This window comes from Octodon degus, unplaced genomic scaffold (assembly GCF_000260255.1).
Source record: "Octodon degus isolate 3935 unplaced genomic scaffold, OctDeg1.0 scaffold00060, whole genome shotgun sequence".
Lineage (NCBI taxonomy): Eukaryota > Metazoa > Chordata > Mammalia > Rodentia > Octodontidae > Octodon > Octodon degus.
In genome coordinates, this window is record NW_004524636.1 from 8219741 (window position 1) to 8227454 (window position 7714).

A 7714-nucleotide genomic window follows, 5' to 3' on the forward strand; every position below is an offset into this window, starting at 1 on the left:
TAATATGCTGAACTTTAAGTCCTTACAGAATATGAAGGAAAAATAATTTTTAAAAAGTAGAAATAAGCATTTACATATTTTTACAAAGAAATTTAGAAATCTAACCATATACAGAATTGTAACAGGACAGACCTGTGACATTTTTTTCTTATTCTTGTCTTTTTCATTTATTACCCTTAAAAAAAAAAAAAAACCTTTACTTGAGAAACATTATGGCAATAAATGGTAAGTCATGTCATGACTAGAAGTACCTATTTAGAAGACCAGGATGGCAGGCATTCCAAGTGTGACCCCTCTATTACACATCACCATCCTCAGTGCAGCCGCCTGGCTCACAGCATAGAGGGTTAGTCAGGGTGAGAATCTCACCAGCCAACCACTAGTCTCAAAAACCTGCTGATGTACCCCAGGACCACTGCCCCACCTGTTGCAACATCTTAAAAATGGTGGGGAAAGAGTGAATGAGTAAGGCACTCCAGGCAGTATCATGTGGAGTTGACTGGGCCCAGTTGCCTCCTAGCTCTCAGGTGGATTAAAGGCTAAACTACAGTGTGTGTGTGTGTGTGTGTGTGTGTGTGTGTGTGTGTGTGCACAGGGTCTCACTATGCAGCTTGAACTTGTAGTGATCCTCCTGTTGTCAGCCTCCTCAGTGCTGAGATTACAGACACATGCCACCACACCCGGACTACTACAGCTTCTTTTGCTAAAATTTAATTAACCCAATTGAAAGCCCTCATCCTGTACAACAGCTTCCTGTTCCATGTTATTGCCTTCCTGCTCTGACTTTGAGCTTGACCATGCAATTTGTTTTAATCAATGTCATAGTGATTAAAACAAAAATATTTCCTTAACACAAGCAGAGGCATGTTTTCATCTCTTCCTTTTGTCTCTCTGCCCCTTCCATGGAGACTGGCCTGCTCAAAGATATGGATAATCCATGCATAGTAGAATCATGCTATCTTTCTACCAGCAGACTCCTGGTGCGGGCAGCTGAAACCAGCCAAGCCTTTTCCACACTGTAGAACAACTCAGCCAACATGTAAGCCCATGAGAAATAAGTAGTGAATGTTGCATTGAGCTCTGAGTTTTAGGATGGTTTGTTATGTGGTGATAACAGATACAACTATCTTGGGAACAGGAAGTTGATAAAGTTTTTTTATCCCACAGCTCCAGATACTACACTTATAAAAGGAAAAGAAAAAGAAAACCATTGCATTCACAGACATGAAAGGACTTGGTCTTCTCTTCCATTGACTTCTATGGGACTACTGAGCCCTGCGCTCAGTGCTTTTATTTATTATTAATTTTATTGAGAAACAAATAGCAATGAGACAATTTCAAAACCAATTAGTAGGACAGTTTCAATGATTCATACATTGCATATTGTTGCCTTCATAGTGGTTATTCATTATACAAGATGCAGACATGATACTCTATTCAAACACATTTAGTACAAATCTTCTCATTGAATTAAGAGAAAGTAGCTGTATATCTATCCTATTTTGTGTACACAGATACAAAATGGTCCTTGCATCTCACTGTGCCCAAAAATGTTTCCTTTCAGAACTTTCTGAAGACCTGTTGTTTGCTTCCTCCAACCTGGACTGCTGATGCCTTCAACTAATTAGCTTTGTCATTTAACAAACACCTCCTCCTTTGACTCTGCTGATATACCTGTTAAAAAAAAACAAAAACAATTTTCCTGCATATCACAACCCTAGCCATTAGTATTTGTTGATTGCTTTGGATTTACCTGTTTTGAGTATTGGTCCTACACTAAGGTATCCATAAAGGGGGGAGATGGTGAGATGCATAGGGAATAATTTACCACATTATTTTATCAAATGGCATAAAGTACAAGACATGAGGTTATAGCTATTTATTTACTACGTAATAGTTTAACAATGGAAATAATTGGAATTTAGGATTAGGCTGATTTTCTTTTAAGTTTTGTTTTTTAAAAACGTATTTTGTACAGGGTCTCACTATGCAGCCCCGACTCATGGTGATCCTCCTGTTTCAGCCTTCCCAGCACTGGGATTACAGTTGTGAGCCACTATGCCCAGACTTGTTGGCTCAGTGCCACATGTGGTGCCAGGGATTGAACCCTGGTTCCTGCACTTGCCTAAGCAAGCACTTAGTCTGCTGAGCTAACTCACCAGTATGATTAGGTTGCTTTTAAAACAATGTTTTAAAGAGAAAAATATGGAGGCATAGATTAGCTGTTAAGGGGAAAAATATTCAATAATTGCACTAAGCAATACATGCTGGAATAAAATTCAGCAACTGAAAATAATTTCCAAGGCTTCCAAGTCTACTTAGCTAAACTTATCTTCTATGCAAGCATTTTCATTCCCCCTACAATAAAGGTATCATATGTACATCTTTACCAAAAGACCTCTGCATACCTAACATTAAATAAACTAGAAATAAAGGTGCATTCAAAGGAAACTAGACAGTGAAATGAAATATGCTATTTGCACCGTGGGACACACCAAAGGTGTTACCTAATGACTCCAGGTAGATAAAGATAAGCAGAAGATAATGCTAATCATGGAGGAGAGAAAAAGAGAAATTGTCCCAGAACTTTCTGGGTTATTGTTATGTTCTGTAGATGTGGCTTTCAAACTGTGCACCAAGAGCTTGTTGGCCATGTTTTCCCAAGAGCCTGTGAGAGTGTCTCTGAAGTTTTCTTGTTTCCAAATCTCTATCTCTGGAAGGCCACATCTCATACCTTCACTGAAAATAACATACCACAACAGATGAGAGGAAAGAAAGAACATCAGAACTCTATAAAGCCACACTTTAGAGAGGTTCGAAATTATGTGACGCAATTCTGTTCTTCTCACAAAGTTTTAGAAAATAGTTATTTTTCACATAATTATGTTCATTAAGTAACACATTAGTTTATGTGCTAACATATGATGGCATAATATTTTTATCGAATTAATATTTTAAGACATGTTTCAGTTTGCTCAGTGACAATGTTTAGAGATATAATCATATAAATCAAAATTCATTAAGTTTCTTGAAAATGTTTAAGTGTGAAAGAGTTCTGAGGCCAAAGATTTAGAGAACTGCTGTTCTCTAACTTGAGCTGGATGAGGGTTACACAGGTGTTTCTGTAGGTAAGTACTGATCAAGGGTACACTGAAGATTTATATACTTCATTATATCTCTAAGTTAAAGCATTTTTAAGTGTTTGAAAAAATAGATAAGCTTATGATAGAAAGGTGTGCAAAATGGAATATGACTAAGTATAGATACACACATTCAGAAACTGAATGCGAATTAGACCACATTAACAAAACTTTGTCTCTGAAGCCTGTTGCTAAGTGTGAATCAGCTAAACAGTGTAATTAGCTAGAAAACATATTGGGTGAAAAATTGTCAGTAGGCTTTGATCCTCTACGGGAAGACCACTCTGTACCTCTCAGAAGAAGAATGACGAAGCTGCTGCTGAGAGAGGTAACTAGAGGGCTTGCTGCAGGATATGCTCTTCTAATTCCCTCATTCCAGCTTCACTGCACACCAGCTCCTCGAGTGAACAGGGAAAAGTGTTTGGAACAAACGCAGGGAAAACTAAGAGTAGGCTACAGGGCCCAGGGGTTCGATCCCAGGACCTGCCGTGCCTGCCCCACCCCTGAGGCACGCTGAGACAGCAATTGAGACTGGGCGTGGTGGTGCTCACTTGTAATCCCAGCATTTGGGAGGCTGTAAACAGGTGAATCGCTAGGAATCCGATCTAGTAGTGAAACCCTGAACACCCTGTAGATCCATCCCTAAAATACAAAAAAAAACAAAACAACAACAAAAAAAAAAAACTCTAAGAGTCAGACAAGGGATGAGAAGTGACAGGTGGGAAAGAGCAGAAAGATGCACTTCGAAAAAGTAGCAGCTGTCAGACTAAGAAGAAGCTGGACGGTCCATAACCGGACAGGGATGGCGCCAAGGGGATCCTGAAGTAACATTAAGGACACTATAAATTGATCGATTCTTTCTCATCAAGAATTCTCACAGTAAGTCACAATGTACAGCAGCCCTGCTAGGAATATTAAAATTACATCGCTTCATTATTGTTTCATAGTGCATAAAGATGTAATTTTAAATTTTTTAAAAATATGTTGGTATGTTGTTATTCATTAGTTGACAAAATTCATTTCCATAAATGTTTAATAATATTCATTAGACATCTTTAGAGAGCTGAATTGCACCTTTTTGATATGACAAGCTTTAAAGGAAGATGCATCTTATTTATCTGTCTAGCAGCTAACAGAGATCTCAGTTCTAGCCCAGTGGCTAGCACTGCTGTAAACACTCCTCACAAGATTCTATAAGGACATGTGGTTTTTATTTCTTTGGGGCAGATAATCTAGGAGAAGCACCACTGGATCACATGGTAACTCTATATTGAACTCTTTAGTAATTGACAAACTTTTCCAAAATGACTGCATCATTTTATCTTTGTACCAGCAATCTAGGAAGATTCTGATTCCTTGGAATCTTCCCCAGTACTGCCATTTAAAATCTTTCTTACTCTATTGCCATAAATAAGTTTGTGAGGAAGGAGGGAAAGAGACAGAGACACAGACACAGAGATGCAGAGAGAGACACGTACACACAAAGAGAATCGCACTCAAATTTTATACTTAATTGTACCACCCATCTTTTTATATATTTATTATCCATTTGTATTTTTTAGAGGATATTGATTTAGAGAATTTCCCCTTTTTTACTTTGGGCTCTCTATTTTTGTAGGAGTTCTTTATACACCTAAGATCCTAATCATTGTTCAGGTATGAGTTAAAAAATATTTCACAATCTGCTCTTCTCTTTTGGTGGTGTGTCCTATGAAGCATATGAGTTTTTTAATTGTAATGAAGACTAATGTACCTTTTCCTTGCCACTTGTGTCTTTGATGTCATATCTAAGAAACCAACATTTAATCCAATGACCCTCTGGTGAGTGCTTCTTTTCTTCTCAAGACTTTTCTATCTTGAGCTCTTTTGTGTAGGTCTTTGATCAATTTTGAGTTATGTTTTTGTATGTTCAATACCCAGTTCCACTCTTTTGCATACAGATTGCTAGTTGTCCTACAGCCAGCATTGAAAAGACACCCCTGCACTGAATCAATCGTTGTGGTACTCTATTCGCATATCAGTGGATTGTGAATGTGTAGGTAGGCTTACTTTCAAACTCCCACCCTGCCCACTGGGCATTGCTCAAGATCCGGGTGGCCTCTACCTAGTCATATCTCTTGGGTCTTGTGTGCATGTTCATCCAGAGCTCTTGGCAGTGTTTGACACAACCATTGTCTCCTTTTTGAAACACTCTCCTTTGTCTTTGTGACCAAACGCTAGAAGTGACACAAATTTACTGTTCTCCAGTCCCATTTATTCTGAGACTTTTCTTCTCTTTTTCCTTCCTTCCAAGAGAGGGGATCAACCTCAGGATATCCCCATCCAGGAAGCTCCCATCCATTCCTTTATTCCTAATTCCACACTCTCAGAATGTGATGTAGAACACAGAACCAATTAGTTCTAAACATTTTATCTTTCTCATATTAACTCTCTTCACCCTATTTAGACTACAGAATCCCATGTGTCTGTCTTCTATTGCTGCATCACAAACAATCATGGACATATTGCAAACCCATTTATGAACCCGGAGATATGTAGGTCCGAAGTTTCTGCACAGTGTGTGTATATGTTTTTCTGAGAACCACAAGGCTAAAATGAAGCGTGACCTGGTCTGTTTTCTTATCTGAGTCTCAAGATTCTCTTCCAAGTTCAAGTGAGATTTTTTTTGTCTGTGTATTTTTGGGTTTTGTAGAATGTTGTTCCCTGTGGTTGTTGGACTCAGGTTCCCACCACCCTGCTGGGTGTTGGTTAGGGGCAGTTCTTAGTTCCTTGGAATGTCCCACACTTCTTGCAGTATGGCCCTCACACTGTATAGGTCTTCTTGACGTCACATCCTTTGCTTTTTCAAGGCCAGCAGTAGAATCTGTTTTATACCTTCCTTCAGGACCATTCCCATCCTTCTAAGAACTGGTTTGATTGGGTCAGGCTTGCCTGGATAATATCCCTTTTGCCTAATTCAGTTAACTGATTTAGAACCATAATCACAGCTGTAAAATTCTCTTAACTATGTCAGGTAATATTATCTAGACAAGAACAGTCACAGACTTGTCCACATTCAGTGGAAAAGGCTTGCAAAAAGAGTACAAGTGACAGAGACACTGGTGAACATTTTGGACTTTGAAACACACACACACACACACACACACACACACACACACACTTCTAGCACAGACCTCAGATGTTAAAGTTACAGCCACCATGTGAACACCATTTCTCAGTCTCTTGTTAATCTCTCTATAACAGACAAGTCAAGCACATTATCACCATCTTCAGGTGTTAAATCCCAGGTCACACAGCAACCTGGTGGGCAGTGCAAGAACAGGTCTCACTTCTTCTCCAGTCTCCAAGTTTATCTTCTCTAGAGAGCCCCCACACTGAGACAGAGATCATCAGCCGAGATGATAATGCCACCTGGCATGTTACAGTCACACCTCACTGAGAGCATTTTTAAAGACGTCATGCCATTTAATTGTCATGGCAACCTATTAGTGTGGATTTTATCATTTCTTCCTCAAATGAGAAAATGATGGAGTAAGTCCCACAGCACAGCACTCAGCATAGTAAAGAAAAGTAATAAGCTCCTTGTTTTTGGTGCAATCATAAGTTAATTTATGCTTTTTTTTGTGGTACCAGGGATTGAATTCAGGACCTTGCACTTTCCAGGAAAACGCTTATTCCACTGAGCTATTTCTCTGGCCCATAAATTACTTTACATATACCATCACATGTGCAAAAGACAAAGAAATATGATACCTATGCTGGAGGGATTTGTATGTTGATAATACACTGAAACTTCATAAATCCCCTGCATTTCCCTCCTTAACTATGTTTTGTTCATATAATACCAATCAAAAAGATTTTATCTGAACCATATAATCTAAATAGCCTAGGGGCAAACTAGGACCCAATGGCTGAATCCAATCTGCCACTTTCTTTTGTATGACCCATGAGGTGAGGCTTCTTTTTACATTTCCACATAATAGGGCACAAATCTGAAAAGATTTTGTCTCATAACAATACTATGAAATTCATATTTCAATTTCCATAAAGTTATGGTGAACACAGCTATGCTCTTCCACTTATGTATGACCTCTGTTCACTTCACATCACAACAGTGAGGTTAAATATTTGTGACAGAGACTCTGTGGCCTGAAAAGTCTAAACTATTTGATGTCTTGCCTTGTACAGAGAAATTTGCAAACTCTTGGTCTAGACCTCTTAAGCTGGAGTATAGAAGAGAGAAGGGTATGATGGTTGAAGACTGAGCCCAGCTCTGTAACTTGTGGAAAAAAGAAGGAATAAAGGGTTCCTAGAGCACTCAAAGGCACAGGCTTCTGAAGACAGGGCCTCAGATGGCGAGGCTATTGAGCACACAAGGCTTGGTTTGTGCTACTTTACAAACCTTTATTAAGAAAGGGAGCTACTAAGACAGCTCATGTCCATGACACCTTGGACTACGGGCAGAGGCAGTAGTGACCTCTGCTCCTCAGGATTTCACAAGCCCTAGTGTTACTGTGCAGTTCTGGAGAAGGAGGAGGAGGAGGAGGAGAAAGAGAGGAGGAGGAGAAGGAGTG